This window comes from Schistocerca americana, chromosome 4, assembly GCF_021461395.2.
Source record: "Schistocerca americana isolate TAMUIC-IGC-003095 chromosome 4, iqSchAmer2.1, whole genome shotgun sequence".
NCBI lineage: Eukaryota > Metazoa > Arthropoda > Insecta > Orthoptera > Acrididae > Schistocerca > Schistocerca americana.
This window is the reverse complement of record NC_060122.1, coordinates 353,581,006-353,603,573: the sequence shown is the minus strand read 5'-3', so window position 1 is coordinate 353,603,573 and position 22,568 is coordinate 353,581,006.

The following is a 22,568-nucleotide window of genomic DNA, read 5'->3' as shown; positions in this document are numbered from 1 at the left end:
TATTCAACCACTTATCACATTTCGAGAAAAACAGCGAATGGTGGATGGAAGTTATCTTTTCATTTGCCTATCGAATTTAGAGGTAACCACGTGGTTGAAGGCTCAGGCGGGCGAATTTTACGACGAAGGAATTTCCAAGATCGTCCATCGCTACGATAAATGCCTTAATTTAAATGGCAACTATGTAGAAAAGTAGTATTTAAGTGTGGCTTTCATCCGTAGATAATAAAAAAATTCCAATACTTTATTTATTTTTAATTCCAAAACGTAATCTACTTTGTGGATAGCCCTCGTATTATGTATTTTATAAAAGAAACATTACTTCATAATTCTCATGATCTTTAAAACTTTTAGATGATTTTATATTACAGTTAAAATATAATCACTGATGACAATATCAATGCTACAGTGATATAACTGTCATGAAGGAGACCCTTCTAAATGATCATGTTCGTGATGGAGGTCGAATGTTGAGTATGATTCCGACTCCTCCGGAACTGTAAGTAGCGATTGACAGTCGTTGAGGAGGAGGACGGAAGAGGGTGGAAAATGGAATTATAGTGTGACATGGGGCGTTGTGACCATTATTGGAAAGGGCGATAAATCTTAGACGCGTTCCATCGCTGGGTGGTAGGACGCGGTTGAAATTCCGGCGGGGGAGACTGCATAAAGCATAAAAATGCAGTGTAACTCGGGTATGGGTGTAGTGGTGCAGCAGAGTGCCTGGATTGGTGATTGGTGGATAGGGTATTGGTGCGAAGGCGGGGTTTCACTATTAATGCCGTGTGTCTAAAGCTGCTCCAAGAAGAGAAAGAAATGTGGACAACTGTTGAGTTGGTATAGGATGTGAGTTGGAGAAGTTAGGCTCTTGCGCAAGACGAGGAAGGTGCGTGTCTTTTCAGGACTTCATGGGGTTTGTAATGTTTGTGGGAGGTGAAGTTTGAGACGATGCCGATGTAAGTTAGGACAGGTTGGATGAAGGGTTTATAGGTGAGCATAACGTAGAGCCCTGGTGCAACTTGCTGGTAGTTTGAGTATTTTTAGTCGGCTTCGGACTGCTCAGGAGATGTGCGATCCAGCTTTTTTCCTATCAATAGTTCTCAGTGCCTTACTTTGTTAGTCAGAGGGATGTCGGTAGTAGATGCAGATGTGAGAACCTGGCCGATGGGACGCAGAGAGGTACAGCCGGAGACAGTGGCTTGGCGTTTCCGGAAATTTGTTTGAAGTTTCCACGTATCGCATCATTCGACATGGCGACTGAATTGCCATTGAAGGAATATCATGACTGCTGTTATGATGACGATTTATAACCGACAGACGGCTTGTGACTGGTCGGCATACGTCGTCATTACGGCATGCTGCCAGAGAATGTGTCCACGTCTACACCGGCGAGCCAGCCGTTGTGGCCGAGCGGTTCTAGGAGCTTTAGTCTGGAACCGCGTGACCGCTACGGTCGCAGGTTCGAATCCTGCCTCGGGAATGGATGTGTGTGATGTCCTTAGGTTGGTTAGATTTAAGTAGTTCTAAGTTCTAGGGGACTAATGACCTCAGATGTTAAGTCCCACAGTGCTCAGAGCCATTTGAACCATTTTTTACATCGGCGACGCCACAGCTCTCACATCAACGTAAACAATTCAGCACATTTTTATCTCTCCTTTAGTTTTTTAGCCACTTCAAAGTATCTAAAATGTTGCACTACGTTAATAATCCACGAATGATCACTTCGCAGATTTTTCCCCCAGCGCGTGATCTAGTTGGGGGTTTCGCACCATTAAATAACTGGATAAGATTTTTAAATATCACTTCTTGAACATTCTCCTCTCTAATCTTCTTTCGAGTTCACTGACGTCCGTAAGGGAAGCGTACTCTCCCTTTTAGTGAAAATTGAAGGCTACTGATAGCATAACTGTGCTACCTACCCCGTCACTCCAAAACGTTTGGAGACGACATAACAAAAAAAAAAAAAAAAAAACAAAAAAAAAACAAAAAAAAAAACCCAGAGAAACATTAAGATAGTGGTTTTAACGCTTCACGTGTTCTACATACATTCCACCCCCCCCCCCCCCCCACCAATCCCCCCCCCCTCTCCGCTTGAGTACAGCGCTCTGAATGCTCATAATACAACTAGGTGACTGTCAGAAAAGTCCTTTTGGGATATTGTTCAGCTTGCGCATCAGATCAGTCTAATACCAGCATGCTATCAAAGCGTTCACACTTTATATGAATTTCTGCACTTTGTCACTTCGCGGTTGGCTCGTATTGATAACACTACGACTCGTCATCCGAGATGATTTTTTGCAGACAAAATTGTCCGCGATTTGCATTTCAATCAAATTTCTTCGTTGTTTCTGTTCGGGAGCCAAGACGTGCCTGACAAACTTTTGCTCGCACTTTTCTGTTCTTCGGTACGTTCTGTAGAATGTCTTGAATATTTGATTTCGAAATGTTGCTCTATTGCAGACTGTGACTCAACGTTGACACACTGCGGCCACTTGCCCACTGCTTAACACTGCCCTCTCAAAACTGCGTGGTCGAATTCAGGCCGGTTGTTTACGTTTGTTACTTCAAGCGAAAAGCCGACCGTTAAAACCCATAACGGAATTTTAGTTCTGTATAACAGGTTTTTTCGATATTTGTTTGGTCTCCGTTATAACAGGTGTTTTTCCTCTTTTACTAAGAACCGGGTAAAAAAAAGGGGAATATCAATTAGCCATAGCAGCAGTGTTAAAATGTATGTGCTGTAAATAATCATTTTTTCAAACGAGTAATTTTTGATAGTAAAATTTGCATTGATTTGAAATATTGCGTTTCTATATAAAATGGAAAACCGATCATTGCTGTTTTAATAACAATACCGACAGAAATGAGCAACACACAGGTGATATAAGGAATGATACAGCGTTTCTGAGACAATAGTGTACCTGTTACCATGTGGCGTGGGCTGTTGGACGGTACACGTATACATGCAGTATGTGAGACTTACCCCATCTGATCTACACTCCTGGAAATTGAAATAAGAACACCGTGAATTCATTGTCCCAGGAAGGGGAAACTTTATTGACACATTCCTGGGGTCAGATACATCACATGATCACACTGACAGAACCACAGGCACATAGACACAGGCAACAGAGCATGCACAATGTCGGCACTAGTACAGTGTATATCCACCTTTCGCAGCAATGCAGGCTGCTATTCTCCCATGGAGACGATCGTAGAGATGCTGGATGTAGTCCTGTGGAACGGCTTGCCATGCCATTTCCACCTGGCGCCTCAGTTGGACCAGCGTTCGTGCTGGACGTGCAGACCGCGTGAGACGACGCTTCATCCAGTCCCAAACATGCTCAATGGGGGACAGATCCGGAGATCTTGCTGGCCAGGGCAGTTGACTTACACCATCTAGAGCACGTTGGGTGGCACGGGATACATCTACATCTACATCTACATTGATACTCCGCAAGCCACCCAACGGTGTGTGGCGGAGGGCACCTTACGTGCCACTGTCATACCTCCCTTTCCTGTTCCAGTCGCGTATGGTTCGCGGGAAGAACGACTGTCTGAAAGCCTCCGTGCGCGCTCTAATCTCTCTAATTTTACATTCGTGATCTCCTCGGGAAGTATAAGTAGGGGGAAGCAATATATTCGATACCTCATCCAGAAACGCATCCTCTCGAAACCTGGCGAGCAAGCTACACCGCGATGCAGAGCGCCTCTCTTGCAGAGTCTGCCACTTGAGTTTATTAAACATCTCCGTAACGCTATCACGGTTACCAAATAACCCAGTGACGAAACGCGCCGCTCTTCTTTGGATCTTCTCTATCTCCTCCGCCACCCCGACCTGGTACGGATCCCACACTGATGAGCAATACTCAAGTACATACATGAGGACGTGCATTGTCCTGTTGGAACAGCAAGTTCCCTTGCCGGTCTAGGAATGGTAGAACGATGGGTTCGATGACGGTTTGGATGTACCGTGCACTATTCAGTGTCCCCTCGACGATCACCAGTGGTGTACGGCCAGTGTAAGAGATCGCTCCCCACACCATGATGCCGGGTGTTGGCCCTGTGTGCCTCGGTCGTATGCAGTCCTGATTGTGGCGCTCACCTGCTCGGCGCCAAACACGCATACGACCATCATTGGCACCAAGGCAGAAACGACTCTCATCGCTGAAGACGACACGTCTCCATTCGTCCCTCCATTCACGCCTGTCGCGACACCACTGGAGGCGGGCTGCACGATGTTGGGGCGTGAGCGGAAGACGGCCTAATGGTGTGCGAGACCGTAGCCATTCGACGGCCAACACCGCGGTTCCTGGTGTGTCCGCTGTGCCGTGCGTGTGATCATTGCTTGTACAGCCCTCTCGCAGTGTCCGGAGCAAGTATGGTGGGTCTGACACACCGGTGTCAATGTGTTCTTTTTTCCATTTCCAGGAGTGTATATGAGACGTCGGGCGTTACCCATGACGTACAGTGACCCACTTCCTTATAAAGTTTGAGAACGGAAGGAGCTACGACAAAGTTGCGACATGATGTAAGGAGAAAACTTATAACTTAACAATTCATTCATAACTTACAATAACAACTGAAAGTAGTTGATCTCTTCTCTGTGTCTAGAAAATAGGCTTTTTTCCTGCATGTGGTCCTCGAAAACAGACAAATTAACACGAAAAACAGAGGTCTTCAAGCTCAGTTTTCACTTTTTAGGACCGACTATTCCTAAGGCCAAATAGTGGTATGGTCATCGATTACAACGTGATTTTTGAGCATAGTTTTAAAAAATTACTGTCAGAAGGAGAGTACTGGAGATTTTTTGTATTATTCAACCACTTATCACATTTCGAGAAAAACAGCGAATGGTGGATGGAAGTTATCTTTTCATTTGCCTATCGAATTTAGTATTTTCATTCTGTGTATTTTCAACCTGACGTAGTCAAAATTTTTCAACATTTGTTCGATTTCTCAGTTTATTACGGCAAATAATCGGAACATAAAACCAAAAATCGGTTATTTCCTAATGAGGTCGTTCTGAGCGATTTCAACATTCAGGTTAAATTGGCGTTGAAAAGAAGCGATAACCCAAAACTGGTTGTTTTAGCTCTGTTCATGACCATGCAACAAGAAATAGACTCAACTTACATTTATCAAGGAAAATAAACATAAAACTCAAAACAGCATTTTCTACCAAGGAATAAAACTGTACAATAAATTACCAAAAGAGATTGAAGAAGTTGCAAAAATACATTAATTTAAAAAGGCAGCTAAAAAGTACCTGTTACGCAATACATTTTATACATTGAAGGATTACTTAGATAAAACAGGGTATGGGTTTGATTAAAAAATGTTACACAAATAAATAATAATAATGATGATGATTATAAAGCATCCAACATTCCGCGTAACACCTTCACATTATGTTTTTATTCCTTCTTTTTTCCTTTCTAGAAATACTTACGCCCAAGCTATGCATAGCACAGTACTAACACCTCTTCCTCTTTCTGAGCTCAACATATCACTCATTACGGAGGGATGCTGACTCAGTTTCTCAGGATAGCAAATGGGAAGTTGCGGTACAGAAAATGGCCCAGAGATTACCAATGTGTGTGTGTGTGTGTGTGTGTGTGTGTGTGTGTGTGTAGTGACTGAAGTATTATGAAACAGTGTGTGTATAGTGTGGGCAGTGACTGATAGTGATATATGAGTTAACAGTGTGGCGTTACATTATTTAATAAGGTATTTGTAAAAAATATATTGTATACCAGGGGTGAATCGAATGATTGTCTCTAACTACAAGTCTGTAAATATATGTGTATATGAATTGGCTTATTTTAAATTGATCAAAACTTGTAAATATTTTGACATGTCCTATATCCTTGTAAAAAGAGATCTACGGATGAATAAAGCTACTACTACTACTACTACTACTACTACTTGTACTACTATTAGTACATATCTACCATCCCTACATATACGCCAGGAACAAAATCAGTTTCAGAACATTTTGGACGGGCGGTGGTAGTCGGAACAGCTTTCTTACCAAAACCTTTCGTATAAAACAACTAAATGTCCTAAATGAATATTTTACCCGTTTTGCAAAATCTGCTTAGGCTTAAAATGTAAACGCGATAGCGAGAAAACGTTTGCGAAATTCGATTTTTGTCTACCGCAATTTTTCCGCACGTGAACGTAATGAGAGAGACGAAACAGTACTTCCTTCATCTCTTGTGCATGAATCCCCCGTCGCCAGATGTTTCGAGGCCGTCACTCAGGGGCGGAGACCCTCCTCGCCCCGTTGACCTTTCGTCGGGCGATGTTCACACACTGACAAGACTATACTACCGGACGTGATGGAGCTCACGGCGGGCGGTTAATCTCGCCCCGTAATCACACGGCCGCAAATTGGAATGGAGATCACATTAACTCTTGTACAAAGAGAGTTTTACGGTGGGACCGGCAGGAGTTCATACAATATTCTCCCAAGTTAAATACTGCTGGGTGCGAACCAGTGGCGGGGTTCCGCTGCCGCTCGTCTGGAGAAGTTATAATGGAAGGAAACTAAATTACAGTCCGGCAGATGTATTGGGAAATCACCGTGCACTGTTCTCTTAGAATTAAACAGGGAATGAAGGACTCGTTCGAAACTTTACTTTGAACGGTAAATTACCTTTCGCGAGACGGGATAATTCTAGAGCAAGTAAGCGTTACGAGGTTTCCACCTGCGACCACAGCTGCAGTTATTGGCAGCATAACAACTGTTCCTCTGCAGAAAATGTTTGACTGTATGTTGTATAGCGAGATGATTTGGAGTGAGAACCAGTGTTTGATTGCGATTTGGGATAATTATCACAGAGTCACAACGCCCAAGACACTTTACAGAACATGTACGAAAGAACAGACATCATACACTCGTGTAACTGATTCGCTTCGACGGACATGAATTCACGACCTCGTTGCGGATGCCCATTTATATTCGAACTCCATCTGAAATCTAAAATTAGCGTGCGTGTAGGGCATGGATGAGGACAGCCGTTAGGTGGTGCTAGATGGGAATGTGAGTTGGCCACAGAGTGTGCCAAGATAATCTGTTCATTTGCATTCAACATTGTGTCTGGGTGGCAAAGTGATTACCGCAAGTGCCTAGCAAGCTGGAGATACTGGGTTCGAATTCAGGTCTGACGCACATTTTTAACTCGACGTCCCTCATTCTGCATTTAGTCCCGATGCAGCTGATATCAATAATTCCTTTCCTTTCTCCCCACTCCGCCTTTAATTTACATAATTAGCCCGATTCCCTCGCTCACCATGGCCTAAATTGTTTACAGTGACTATAATAGTAAATGAACCTTAAACTGTGACCTACCTCTTTCTAATGAAAACTTCAGATTAAAACTGCATGGAGGTCACGACTGACCAAGGAAAATTTTCAATGGTACTGCAGAAACTTTTTATCAAGACCTAATTTATGTAATTATTTTGTTGTCAAATTGAGGCCTTGCTGAGATTATTAAATCAATATTTCCTACAATCATCCAACAGACTGAATTTACTCGCCCAATTCTCCTCCTACGCTAGCTGAAGCAGGAGACCTAGATTCCAGTCTTTTGAGCATTTGTTTACGGATCATCATTAGTAGTTGCGCAGTGTGGGTTCCGAGTTGAAAGGGACACTTATCTCAAGAAAACGGGATTAAAAGGGGTACAATTTAAAGGGACAGTAGTTTTATAGTGCTGGTATGAGCCGAAATAAATATCTTATCCCAAAGTCACTTATAAGGACTTCTGGTATAAGGATACATACTTGTGATAGTTGTGTCCAAGGTCCCACCCACTCCCCTTCCCCAGGGAAAGCACCTGGAAATTCGCGCACAGGAAATCCCCAGCAGCTTTCCTCCTCCTCCTAGGCACACAGTCCTCCCCCCCTGGATCAACGAGATTCAAGCACCATCTCCCGTCTTGCCTTACAAACAGAGCAGATGGGATTGCTTCATTCTTGAGCTGTGTACTCTAATGAGAAGTCCAGTGTATGGCTTTTTGCTAACAAAAAATAAATTTCATTGTAATTATGTTAAATCACATCATTCGAGGTCTAGTAAGTGGGTATTTGTTAACAACAAACCAAATTTATTATTACGTGTTTTCGTCATTCGAGGCACCAGCAGAGACAACAGCAATACTGATATTTAAGTACCCTCATTTTCAGTTTTTCAACGTTTTTCTTATTTTACATATTTTTCTATATTTTTACAATTTTACATGTTTGCCCATATTTCTTACAACTTTTCGTATTTTTCCACATTTTTACATATTTTAGCCATGTTTTCCACAGTCTATACACAAATGTACAAGAAAATATATGCTCTAATTTCAAATTACCACAACGAATTATTTAACAACAAAATCACTGTTGTAGAGACTTTAAATGCTAAACAAATACCGCAATAATGGAATAAACTCTTGCTATGCCCTCACTACATTACTAGATTGTTTACGTGTTAAAATGAGGACGTTTTTAGAAATAATGACGCCACGGCAAAATCTTGGTGAATTTATGACGTTATAGCAAAATTCAGTGTTTTAAAGACTTCCAAGTCAGTCAACCAAAGATTCGTAACGTGAATCAGAATCAGCACAGCGTTAAGGAATACGCACCTAGAGAGGTGAGCAATATCTCCACCTATCCCAAAGCAAAAAGTAAGTAAAGCGCCAGTGTGCTGGGCCGTACTTCAAGCGCCAACACTAGGGAGCTTATAGTCTGACCATGACAGTGAAGATTAGCCGATAACCTAGTAATGGCAGAGAAATTTCCGTTATTTAATCAATATATCATCTCTGACGTGACCATACCGGAAGCTGGCAGAAAAAACAGTATTGAGGAATGGCGAGCACGGTAATAACGTCTAATGGTCGTAACCTGTAGGCCGAAATACTTGAATGCTTATGCAAACAAACGCCAAGCACTCCCTCCTTTCTCTCTGGACCAATAGGAATCAAGCTCCGCAAACATCCCGCTTTCAAAATTAGCGATTATGATTTGACAACCCCATTTACAGCCAGATAGCACTCCAAGGTGAAACGAAGACACATAATCACATTTGTGATATTTAAAGAAATAAATGTATTATTATTAGCACATTTAACGTTGCTGTAAGACTCATATGTTAACTACACAAAAAATCCGAGAATGTCCATCGCTATTAGTGTAATTTCGACCGACCCCTAAAATTCCAAAGACACACGCTGTACAGCTAGCACACTGCAGCCTTCTAAAATCCAAGGGGGATAACGTCGTGGCAAGGCATCAGCAGTTGATGTCTTCGCATCTCCCCCGCCCTTATGCATCCATCAGTGCCTCCTATTCCCAGCCAAAAGGGAAGAAAAATTAACACGTAAACTATTACACAACCCGTTTTATAACAGTTAATAACCGCTATGTTGATTAATTGGAAAATATTTTATTGTTCCTTGCCGTTACCTTTCTTTACAACTTTGTTCATCAGCAGATACCAGCCTTACATTTACAGGGCGAACTGTTAATCATCTGAGGAAGTTGACAATGCCATGATGTGCTGCAGAGAAATACTACTATTTTGAAATGAGAATTATTCAAAATAAAAATAAAAAGCAAGGACTCAGCTCAAAAGAAGATAGATGTATGGGCTACACACTTACAGTCAGAGCTGGTTGAAGGCCCAAGCTACACAAGCTACCGCTTCAGGCGCCATGAGTGGAGTACCAGTGACAGATAAGCGCATACACCACCGTAATGTCGCACAACATCGGATGGGAAAAGTTGGTTTGAGGCCAAAAACCGCATATTAAAGAAAATACACCAGTTTTTAATTGTCCTTGGCCCAAACCGCTTAAAAAACAAAATGATATCCCTTTTTAATTGTCCTGGGGGAGAAACTGCACAACAAACAAAATGATGTCTGTTTTTAGCTGTCCCGGGGCCAAAAACTACATAAAAAGCATAATGACATCGGTTTTAATTGTCCTGGGTCAGGAAACCATACAAAAACTGTAGCGAGTGGCACAGGATACGTTCAATACGCTATCCATCATCTTGTGCCTCAAGTCGAAATCGAGAAACAACATGTTTCACAACAGATTAGAGTATCTCGGTAGTCACATTCAGAATGTGTTGCATAATAAGTGCCTTCAGTTCAACTACATCCACAAGTAGAGCACTGAATACAACATCTTTCAGATGACCCCACAGCCAGAAGCCACACAGATTAAGTTCAGGTGATCTGTACGGCCAGATTGTAGGAAAACTACGACCGATGACTGTATCAGTTTCAAAATGCTTTTACACCGCTTCAAGGGCTGTACTATGTGCAGAGAAATGCCATCTTGCATAAAAATGGCAAAAAAATTATCCTACTCACACATTCACGCTGTTGAAGGGCTGGAATGACGTTGGTGTGCAAAACACTCTCAGAGCGTTTAGCAGTGACGGTACAGGTAACAGGACTCTCAGGATTCATCTCATCGAAAAAATACGGCCCTACGATAAACGATGATGTCAACTCGCACCACACAGCCACCTTTGCAGAATGATGAGGTACTGGTTGGTAAGTTTGCAGATTTTCTGTTGCCCCTATTCCACAAGTCAGCATATTAACATGTCCTTGAAGACGGACATGTGCTTTGTCTGTCCACAGATTGTTGGAAGGCCATTCATTGCCCACATCCATGCGAACAAGAAATTCCAGAGCGAACGTTTGTCTTGCTGGCAGGTCAGCAGAAAGTAGCTCCTGGACATGGGCCACATGTGGATACTAGTCCAGGATGTTTCGCAGAATTTTATGCATCATGCTCGAGGCCTGCACAGCGTTCAGGCAATTCCCTGCGCACTGCATGTTTGCACACCACTACTCAACCCTTTCTGCAACGCTGTGGCCACATCTTTGACAGATGTCGGATCAACTGCTTTCCTCCCTCTGCCACATTGCACTTCAAAGGAGCCTGACTTTCGAATTTTTTAATTTTTTCTCCAGGGCCTTCTTACGTATCAGAACAATGCCATTTTTTCATACCATTGAATGTCCGGGACCTATGCAAAGCTATTGGCACACAGTCACCATTCTACTAAAAGAGCTTTACCAGCAGCATGCAATCATTCATGGACACATTCATGATGGGCGAGAGATAGGTGCGTGCTGCGTGTCTGTTAGTGTTGTAGCATGTCGGCCAAATTTGATCAACAAGTACACCAGCCACAGGAGTCAATATTGTTATGCATTGTGAAGCAAAACACGGCGACAGCCATTGCTAAAACAGAGCTAGCTGCGTGCAGTACAGCAGAAGCTGAAGCTGCAATATGCTATTGGAAGGACAGAAGCCTTTCCTCACTTGCCACCACAGACGTGTTCACAGTACGTGCCTTAAGCACTAAATGAACATAATCTGGAGCATGTAAGTACTCAGCCATTCGTGTACTAAAATATTTCGTCTCAGTATCACAGGCTGCACCATGAGCCTATGACATTTGGAGCAACATCTTGAAATGCAGTGCGGATTCCACTGTTCGACCATGGGGCAGGCCTGCCTGTTCTAGTCACGACAGAGCCACCGCCAAAGCAGAGAGCCTCCTACTTGCCGGAGGGTGCTCACGGTCACCCCTGTCGTCTTATTAACTGCAATGCCATGCTGTCGTCACAGATGCAGTAGGAAACGTCGCTGACACCAGCAGTCGAGTGACGCCGTACTTGGCCTTGCTCTTTATGCTGTTAGCAATGCTGGACATCTATTGTTTCGCATGAGCGGCAACTGGATGCCTCCACCAAGCTGCGTACTACAGTTGAGGCCTGGATATAGAAGTTAATTAGAAAAATATACTGTCATCCTGATTTCTAATTTCACTCTCCATGAGTGACAGTCAAAGTGTCATCTAACACTGGTGTCAGATCATTGATATCTCCTTCTTAGGGCAACACCTAAACCTACAGCCAACAGTATGGTGAATCCAAAAATTTTGATTGTATTTTGATCACGGAGAAAAGGTTTCATAGCCATCATTTTGTAAAATATACTTTATTGCGAGTAGAGAACCGGTGGGTTTGTCTAGATTCAGAGGTAATGGAATTCATGATTGGTTAGTGCCTGTTAGACGTGCACAATGTAATCTCGAGGGCCACTCAGCATCATGTATGGAATCAGTTCGAGTAAAATGTTATAGATGTAATTGTAGGGAGCATATGGCTAGGCAATGCCAGGAGTCAAGATGGCTCATGATTAGATGCAAGAATTATGTTACTGTATTTTGTTTCCTTGTCTTGTGGCAGTTAGGTCTGAAAATGAGTGTTGTCAAGCACAAAGCTTCGACAGAACCAGTGACACGAGGTGTGTCACAGCAGGAAGTAGTGTGCATATTGTTAGGAAAATTAGCAATATTAATAGCGGGTGATACAGAACAGCGCGTGTTGGTAGAATCGTGATTGTCATAACGGTGTGTACATTTGTCTCAAGTTTAATTGCTCCTTTTTCTGGTAGGGCAACTGCGGATGTCAGACCTTTGTGAGAGACCTTGGAAATTTGGTTGAGATGGAAGGTTGGTCTGATAAGGAATTATTGAGTGTTGCAAAGTTGAGACTACAGTGGAACTAAAACTTATGTAAGGGATACACAAGCTCTTAAGGGAACTAAACCATTCGAAGATCATGAAGAAGTGTCAATTCAGAAATTTACGAAATGAAATAGTGCCAGACACTATAGGAAAGAATTAGGGGTAATAATTAGGGAAAATATGGAAACTTTGGAACAATTTGCGGATAGGATGAGGAAAATTAATGGACGTACCTATGAACTAGGACAGAAAGTCATTGTCACTGAAATTATTTTGCAAGAAGCTGAGCAGATAGCAATCGATGCTTTTTTAAGACTACTGCATATAGATATATCAAGACATGTATACACAGGGGATCTAACAGTTTGGCAGACAACAGTGTGGTTAGCTATATAGTGTGAGGAGATCGATTTGTCAACTGGAATACAGGGTAAACGGACAGTGTTTACAGCTATTACAAAATGTTTCAGGTGTGGACGAGCGGGACAAGTAAGGAGGCAATGTCGCCGCCTCAGGGTGATTTGAATAACGGAGAGGAAGTAATAGTTTTAGAAGCAGAGAACCAGAGAAGAGTAAGATGTTAAACGTCAATGGGAATCCCAAGTACACCTACGGTCATTCACAGTAAGATTGCACGATACGAAATAGCGCGCAGTGTTGTGTTTTGCAATAAGAGGAAGAAAAGGCTTGCAGGATATTATTGGACACAGGGGTGCGCGTCAATAGTGATCTGGTGGAACGTAAGCAATGGGACCCCCAAAGTACAGATTGTGTGGATTGGGGAATAAAGATGTCACACTGTTAGGATCAGTCGACATATAATTTTGCCCAGATGTGGTTTTTAAACAAAGTATAGAGACTGTGCCAGATTGTGCCACACGACTGAGGGTTACGACGTAATGTTGGGATTAGATTTGTTATATCAGCATTGTGCCATAATCGATCTTCGGCAACATAGTATGGAACTTGATGGAAAAATGTTTTAGGTGGAGCCATTGCCAGAGTAGCAATGTCATGAGGGAAGTCTGTTCTGAAAGACAAGCTGATTAAACCAGAATCGATTACGCTAAGACTTGATTAACACGATTGTGTACCTAAGGGCGCTGGTCAGTGCTGAGTCTAGCTTGCCAGTATTTAAAGTACATTGTCTCCGTCCACAACTCAAAACAGCATATGAATACAGGATAATCGTCATATGAAATAGTATACGGTCGTAAAATGCCATCACCGTTCGGCATTTTGGTAAAGAATAAGGGGAAGGCTGGAAATTCTGTTAAAGATTTTGCCACAGTGATTAGGGAAATTTGGATTCGAGTACGGAGGGAAAATATATGAGCACTGGAGAAACAGGAAGAAGCAGTAGGGCATAGTGCAAGAATGCCGTAATATAAGATTGGTCAGTGGGAGACGTTGTCAACTTCGTATATCTCAAAGGAAAGACCAAGAAGCTTTTTGAAAAGTATCATGGGTCATACCAGGTAATTGAGATCACGTTGCCAGTAAACGTCAAGATTCGGTTGCCAAAAGGAACGTCAACTGTGCATGTAGAGTAGTTGAAATCTTTTCAAGGGAGTCTAGAAGTTAATCCAGGGATAGGAGATGCAGACTGGAAAGGGTGGGGGACAAGAAAGGTGTCAGAAGACACAAACAAATGAAACGGTAACAAGGAACCGATGGGAATTAAGGCTTAGGAGATAGTCATTTAACATTTTTTTAAGATTAGATATAGAGTTAGTGTAATTAATATAAGCAGCTGCAGAAGAATTTCAGGGGAGGAAAGTAACAGTTATTCCTGTCGTACGTGAGGTGCAGAGAAGGAAAGATGGTGCCTTCATAGTGGGACTACTGCTATTTGTCGAGGTGGATGCGTTATAGAACCAGCACATTTAAATTGGAGTGCTGTTCGCCAAACAGGGAAACGCAGTGATCACCAATCATCGTTGGGTGACGCAGATGGTATTCAACGCACGGGAGACAAGAAATGAGGTAAGAAGACTGCAAGAAGTATGCGACACATCCCGTCATGGAACGAAAAGGCCCGGGATACTCAAAGAATGTGCTGGAACATGTGAGGGAGCACATGAGGTAAACCAGAAGAGAGTGAGATGACCCAGGTATTGGAGGCTATTCCACCTACTATAAGGAAGAGGGGTAGGATCGATGCTGGGTGTGGGCTTACAAGAACAATATTCGGCATTGTTGATGAGGAAGACATTCGAAGGGTGACCGACACTGTGGAAGAGGTTAAACAGTGGGCAAAAGGGAACAAAGCCGTGAGAGACTGGCACTCTGTGCAGTTGATAATTTAGTGTAGGTCTCATTCATAATTCAGAACCACTACAACTGACTGGAAAAGTAACGTCGTATACATTTAATCAGAATATCAGGGACCTGCAAACTGAAGTAGAAGTCTTAGATAGGGAAGTAATAATGACAAAATGGTTGCAGTCCGTAGAAGGTAGGTTTGGAAAGCACGAGGGAGAATAGCAGAACTAGAGGAGGCTATGTAGCAGGCTGTGAGAGGTCAGCCAGCGGTAAACTTGTCACCAGAGCAGTATTCAGAGGGTCTAAGGAAAGTACAGAAAGAAGTGCCGCCGGAGTTTTGATTGGATTTAGAACAAAGAGGCTACAATTAAAGGGGAGTGGTTTGTTATTAAATAAAACAGCATGTGTGATAATGGGACCTACTTTCCATCTGTGTGCCACGATTTCAGGGATAACTCACCTGAATATTTCGCAGCCTCGTTTGTATTGGCCAGAGGAGCCCCAAATCTAACCAACTGAAATAAACTCTAGGGCCGGAATTAATGCAGTCTATAAACACGGTTCTGAACCAGCAGGAGGAGCGAGTTTCCCTGGAAACCTTACTGCAGCATGTGAATTTCTATTGAGAATATCAGTATTGGAAAGAGACAACATCGACTATTGTCATACCAGCCACTACAGCCACACTTGTTCTGTTTAGCATAGTCTCCGTTTTGGTATGCAGAAGACAAAGCATAAGGCTGAGTACAGACATAGCTATCATTGATTCCATTGGACTGGATACCCCGAGCATAAGAGCAGCAGAAAGAAGATGAATGCACAAGGGAGTAGCATTGAGGAGAACTGAGTCATTTTAGCTTCTAAGCTTGGAGTAGGGATTTAGAAGTTGTTGTGGAAGAAGCGTATTACTGAAACAAGTGTCATGGTATTTGAGTTAAGGGGTAGGGTAAGGGACACTGTGGAAATACGCAAGATTAAGTGATACGGTTAAGGAAACCAATTGTTAGAATAATTCTCAAGAGGCGAAATAGAGCCAAAAGGGCCAGTCGCCAGGAATTCTAGTGTAAAGGATAATCTAGTTTGGTCGACTGGAGGGACCAGGTCTTTATGAGAAGGAGGGTACTGGAGTATGTCGACCACACTCAGTCAAAAAGTACGTCAGAGTGGAAGTTGAGCTGCAACAGAGCCAGCAGCAGGCAGGCTAGAGTGTTCTGCAGTGTGAAGCAGAACGTGGCCGACAGTCGTTGTGAAGTAGAGCGAGCTGGGCACAGTGTAACAACAGCAAACGCTACAATATTCTAGTGTGAGGACAGTAGCCTTTCCTCAGTTGGCACCATGGACGTGCTGAGAGTATGTGCCTTAAGCATTAAACGAACATAGTCTGGAACAGATAAGTTCTTACACAAAAACAGTCTTGTCTCAGTGCACTACAAGCATGTGACACCCGGAGCGACAATTTGGAAAGCAGTATGGGGGTCCACTGTTCGACCATGAACAGGGCAGCTTTCTATCAGTCAAGAGACAGCCTCCTACTTGCTGGAGGTAGGTCAAGCCGCACCCACAGTGTAGTCAGCTGAGCTCCCATGCTGTCATCACTGTCACAGCCAAAGACATCGCTGACAGTGGGATTCGAGTGACGTCACGCCCGGCCCCCCTCTTAGGGCTGTCAGCAATTCCAGACGTCTACTGTTTCGCATGAGATGCAACTGGAGATGCTTCCACCAAGCTGTTAATGGTACACGGGCTGGAATAAAGAAGTTAATTAAACAAATCTACTGTCGTCCTGACGTCTCATTTCAATCTCCACGGGTGACATCTAACAGTGTGCATATCCTGACGCTTGCAGCGCAATCTATTGGTCAAATCTTCCTTAATTGTTTTTTTTTAATAACGTTTCCTTCCGCGTCAATAACATGCTGACCAAATTCAACGTCATTCTAAACAGTGGCTCTCTGTCTTCAGCTTCTAAGACGTTTTGAAACTGGAACTATAATTATGGACAGTCTGTTCAAATGGCTCTGAGCACTATGGGACTTACCTTCTAAGGTCATCAGTCCCCTAGAACTTAGAACTACTTAATCCTAACTAACCTAAGGACATCACACACATCCATGCCCGAGGCAGGATTCGAACCTGCGACCGTAGCGGTCGCGCGGTTCCAGACTGTAGTGCCTAGAACCGTTCGGCCACCCCGGCCGGTGCGGACAGTCTCTACATTACGATACAGAGTACCCATAAAAAGTGATCGCCAGAAAAATAGCTTTAACAAAGATATTTTTTTTCCTCTTCCCACGTACATTACACCACAGGACACCCAAAATATCGTCAGCAGACAATGTATCTTCAGCAAAGGTATTGTTTCCTGTTATCGTGCACGTAATGGTGCTGTGCGGGAAATGAGTAAACCGCCAAACAAGTAGTTCAGCAAGCTCGTCTCAGTGATCCATTCTATTAGTTGGGGTGCCCTTGACAAGCCGTTAGATGAGACGTGACGAGATTACGGAGATAGCCGATGTGTTTGCAGAGAGGCGGCAGGTAGGTAGTAGGCTGGAATGCGGTCATATTAGCAGCAGCGGGTAGCGGCGCCGTATTTAAGAGGAGCACCGGCGGCGGTGGCGGCATTCCTGATTGAGAGTGTGTATAATTAACAGTGTGCGGAGGGGTAGGCCGAGGTGTGTGCTCAGTTCATTAGCGTCGGCTGGCTGGCCGCGCCGCTGCTGTCGGCACGTGGCCGGCCTGAGTGAGGGGGGGGGGGGGGCCTCACGTGATACGTCAGGAGCCGAGGCTCTCACCGATTACCGTCCGCCCCGGTAGCTGAGTGGTCAGCGTGACAGACTGTCAATCCTAAGGGCCCGAAACGTTTAGTGAGATGCGCGAGGCCAACATCAAGAAATCTGTTAACAAAATTGCGCGCATACTCAAAAAGTCGGACGACGAGAGGAAGGACACCAACACAGAGCGCCAAAAGCCGACAAAACCGAAAAGGAAAGGCGCCAGGAGGAGCCACGATAACGCAGAACGGATGGAGACATCTGATGGAGAATCATCAGACGCACCACCCGCAAAAACCGTAACGCACACCAGCAAACCCGAGGACGTCGTCCTACGGCCTGACCGGCCACAGCACACACCCGACCCGCCCCAGCAAAGCGCCCGACGACCCTCGTTCTAAATGCACAGTAAAACAACGCACACGATCATCTCATGCAATGTCAATAGAATGAGCTCTTCAGTTAAATTAGACGCCCTATCAGAATTCTTGCAGCATAGAACCGCAGACCTAGTTCTCCTGCAGGAGGTGGTAACGACACAAATAGAAGAGGTACCCGGATACAAAGTTATCAGTAACATAGACCCCGAAACCCGACGAGGGACAGCGATTATGATAAGAGAAGAAATAGAGACAGGGGAGCCAAAACTGATGGTAGATGGAAGCGGGATCGCATTAGAAATATCAGGAACGGTGTTCATAAACATATACGCACCGTCGGGCTCAGAAAAGAAGAGGGCGAGAGGACAATATTTCAATGAACGCATTTGCGAACTCCTCCCGCACAATGACACCAACATTGTGCTAGGAGGAGATTTTAACTGCGTAGCTGCACCAGAAGATCAGATCCCGGTACCGAATCTATGCATGGAGCTGCAAGAGCTCATAAGGCGTCTAAAACTTGACGACTCGTGGCGTCTGCTCAACAAAGAGAACACAGAGTTCACTTTTCATTACAACACGGGGAAAAGCAGATTAGACAGGGTGTACGTGAGCAGAGAGTTGGCCGCCTCTGTATCGCACGTAGAGGTCTGCCCAGTGATTTTCTCTGATCACTACGCATACGAAACCAAAATCCACCTGCCGAGAAGAAAGACCGCTGGACAAAAGGCGAGATGGAAACTAAACGTGAAACACCTCAAAGACGAGAAACTACGGTCGGAAATCTCCGACACAGTAGGGAAATGCTCAGAAAGACGTCACGCATACAACTCCACTATAGAGTGGTGGACAGAACTTGCCAAGCCAGCGATCAGAAGAGCACTGATCAGATACAGCGCGGAAAAAGCATACTGGAAGAAAAGCACAGCAGACTTCTACGCACTCTGTCTTAAGGACGCACTTAACGCCCCTGCTGACGACCTACAGTACCTGACGCGCGTGAGAAGATTAAAAGCACGTCTGCTCAACATGAAACGGCAGCGAATGGAAGGCGTCATCGCTCGCAGTCAAACGCACGGCGTCATCGAGGATGAGCCCGCCACACTGCACCACTTAGTCAGGGAAAGGCAAAGGGCAAACAGCAAGGTTATCTCCGAACTCCTCGATAAGGACGGAAACAAGCTGTCCACAAAACGGGAAATTGTGGACCACGTGGAAAACCACTTCGAAAAGCTCTTCAGAAGCGAAGAGACGGACGATGCCGAAACGGCAGACATCCTGCTGGAGACACGTCGGCTCTTGACCAATCAAGATCGGGCGCTACTGACCGAAAACGTGACGGAGGATGAGGTGAGAGCCATCCTCAAAGGCAGCGCAAACGGCAGAGCACCAGGAGCCGACGGCATCCCCAAGGAATTCTACAGCCAGCTCTGGGACCAAGTAGGAAGACATCTGACAGAAATGGCGAACGAAATCCTAAACGGGACAGCAGTACCGGCCTCCTTTCTGGAAGGGACGGTAATCCTTCTCCCAAAAACAAAGGCAGCGAAACACACCGAAGAGTTCAGGCCCATAACTTTGCTGAATGCAGATTACAAGATTGCCGCGAAATGCCTCGCAAATAACATCAAGACTGCGTTAATGAAGGCGATCAGCCCGTGGCAAACGTGTGCAGTGCTCGGCAGGAGCATATTCGACGCCGCCTGCGCGTACAGAGACGTAATTGCGCACGCCGCCACCAGCAGAACGACCGCAGCAATAATTTCTGTTGACTTCCACAAGGCCTTCGACAGGATCAGCCACCGATATCTCCAGCAAACGTTAACCAAACTCGGATTCGGACAAAAATTCACCGACATTATAAGAAACTTTCTAAAGAACGCCTCATCGATAATAACTGTAAATGGATGGACAACAAAAAGGTTAAAGCTAGGCAAGTCAGTAAGGCAAGGCTGCCCGTTGTCCATGGCCCTCTTCGCGGCAGCGCTTGATCCACTGCTACGTAAACTGGCTGCAAGCCTGCACGGTTACCAAATCGGGCACCAGAAGGTCACATGCATGGCCTACGCCGACGATGTGGGAATCTTTGTCAACAACGAGCAGGAGATAGACGAAATAGAACCGATAATCAAAACATTTCAAAACGGATCGGGAGCAAGGGTCAATCCCAGAAAAGCCGTGCTACTCCCCATTGGCAACGGAAGTCTGACCATCAACAGGGAGTGGTATCGAGTAACCGAGACCCACAAAACACTAGGGATACTCATCCAAAAATGCCCACTAAAGATGGCGACACAGAACTGGCGAACAACCCTACAAACAATACGAGGGCTCGCCAGGACTCACTCGAGTAGACATCTAACATTAGGACAAAAAGCAGAATTGATCAACACAACGATCCTGTCGAAAGCCTGGTACGTGGCACAGATATTGAGTGCATCAACAGAAATCGCTCGAGCGATACAAGGAGCCGTCTACTACCTGCTGTGGAGGCGGGAAATATTCAAAGTATCGCAGGCGACGTGCTCACTGAAGAAGGAGGAAGGAGGGCTGGGGCTGGTGCACGTCAGGACAAAGTGTGCTGCGCTGCTGCTCCACAGAGCAGTCCAAATGGAGGGCAAAAACAAAGACAGCATCACGGCCTGCCTAATAAACATCTACAGGCCACGATCAGAAGAAGCGCCGGTAGACACCAGTCACATACCGTTTAAGATGCGACACATCAGGCAACTGATCCTCGATAAAAGTTACGCACTGCCCACCGTAACAAACCCGCAGCTAAGGACGGCGAAAAACATCTACGGCGCACTAAGAGGGCAAACACACAGAACAAGAATCGAGATAAAATCTCCAGACCACGACTGGCCAGTCGTCTGGAGAAATATCTCAGAAAAAGCAATACCGGAGCACGCCAGATCTACGTGGTACAAAGTAGTACACAACACCGTACCGACCAACGAGAGACTGGCGCGAATCCGGATAAAAGAATCGCCCAATTGTGAAACGTGCAACGAAAAGGACACTGTAGAGCACCGTTTCCTATGCAGGGCAACCAGCAACATATGGGAGACAAGCAAGAAGATAATAGCCCACATGAACAGAAGCGATCCAAGAAACATCCAAGTCACGGCTCTCACCGTCCCTGACGCGAAACCGTTCCCTAGGCCAAAACGAACGGCCACGATGTGGATACTCGCCATGACTGCACACGCAGTCATTGCCAAAAAGCAGTCAGACAGCGTGGAGTTCCTCACGGACTTGTGGGAAGAGCACAAGAGGGCAAAACAACGCGCTACATATCGTCAGACTTTCCACAACTTCCTGGAGATCCCGCTGACCGCCGCCTTCAGGGACGCCCTGTCTGCCGCCACGTGACGTGTCCGCCACCGCCGTTGCCGCCGCCGCCGCCGCTGCCATCGCCGCCGTCCACCGCCACAAACCCCCCCACGCCCTTGCCGCAGTCGCAGATGTCCTCCCACATCCCAAAAGCACCAACAGTGATGCGTGTGTTAAAGTGGTAAAGTGCTTTTTATTAAAAAAAGAAAAAAAAAGTGACAGTGAAAAGTGATCGAACGCGTAAAAGTTTACAATATAGTGTCAATATAACCGTAGCTCCGAGTGTCCCTCTGTCTTTTGCGGTTTTTTTTTTTTCCTGCCTTCCATCGTGTGCAATCGAGAGGTGTGCGAAACTGTGAGTACCACAAAACTATTACAGGCCTATCAGTACAACAAACTAGTGATTTACATGCTTATATATGTCTGTCTTTCCACCACGAATAGTTTCCTCCTTTCAGTCTTCCTCACTCTCACGCACCACCGATAGTAAACTAGCTCTAAAATTGCACTATATAATGCTTCCTAGTGAATTGCTCTTTGCTCAGTCGAAAAAAAATAGGTTTAATAATTCGCTAAAATAGTAATGTCCTTTTTCTTTTGTCATGGATTGTTTAATACGTTAAGGTAGTTTTTCATGAGGGTTTCCCCTTTGGATACCACTTTACCCATCAAACAAGAGCTGACAACTGATACACTCGTTAATATTTCTATCAAACTGATTTCATGCCTAGTGCATGTCCCACTAAGGTCTCGTTTTTCAAGACCCAACGTAAAATGCCCCCCCCCCTTGTTTTCTAACACAAGATTTAAAAAGAGGATAGTAATAACACAACATTATTTTAAAATGAATAGAGCACATCCTCAACTCAAAACATCTACAAAAATAATAACAATAATAATACCATAACTAGTAATAAGTAAAATTCCGTAAAATAACTTTGTTTTCTTATATACTAATTATTCTCTGTAAATAACTAGATCGTACAATCAATGCTTACTCCATATTCACTCTGCCATACGTATAAATGTAGCGTACAAAGGCTCAGAAAAGCTAAATTGCTAAACTACAACAATAAACGGTGCAAGAAACAACTAAACAAACCTCTGACTGACAGACTTTCGAAAAATATTTAAAAAAATTAAAAAGAAAATACCAAATGAAATAATTACCTGGACAGTACAGTAACAGAAAAATAAAAATAAAGAATGGATTGTCTCGTCTTTGCAAGTAAAATGTAAACTGTATTTTGTA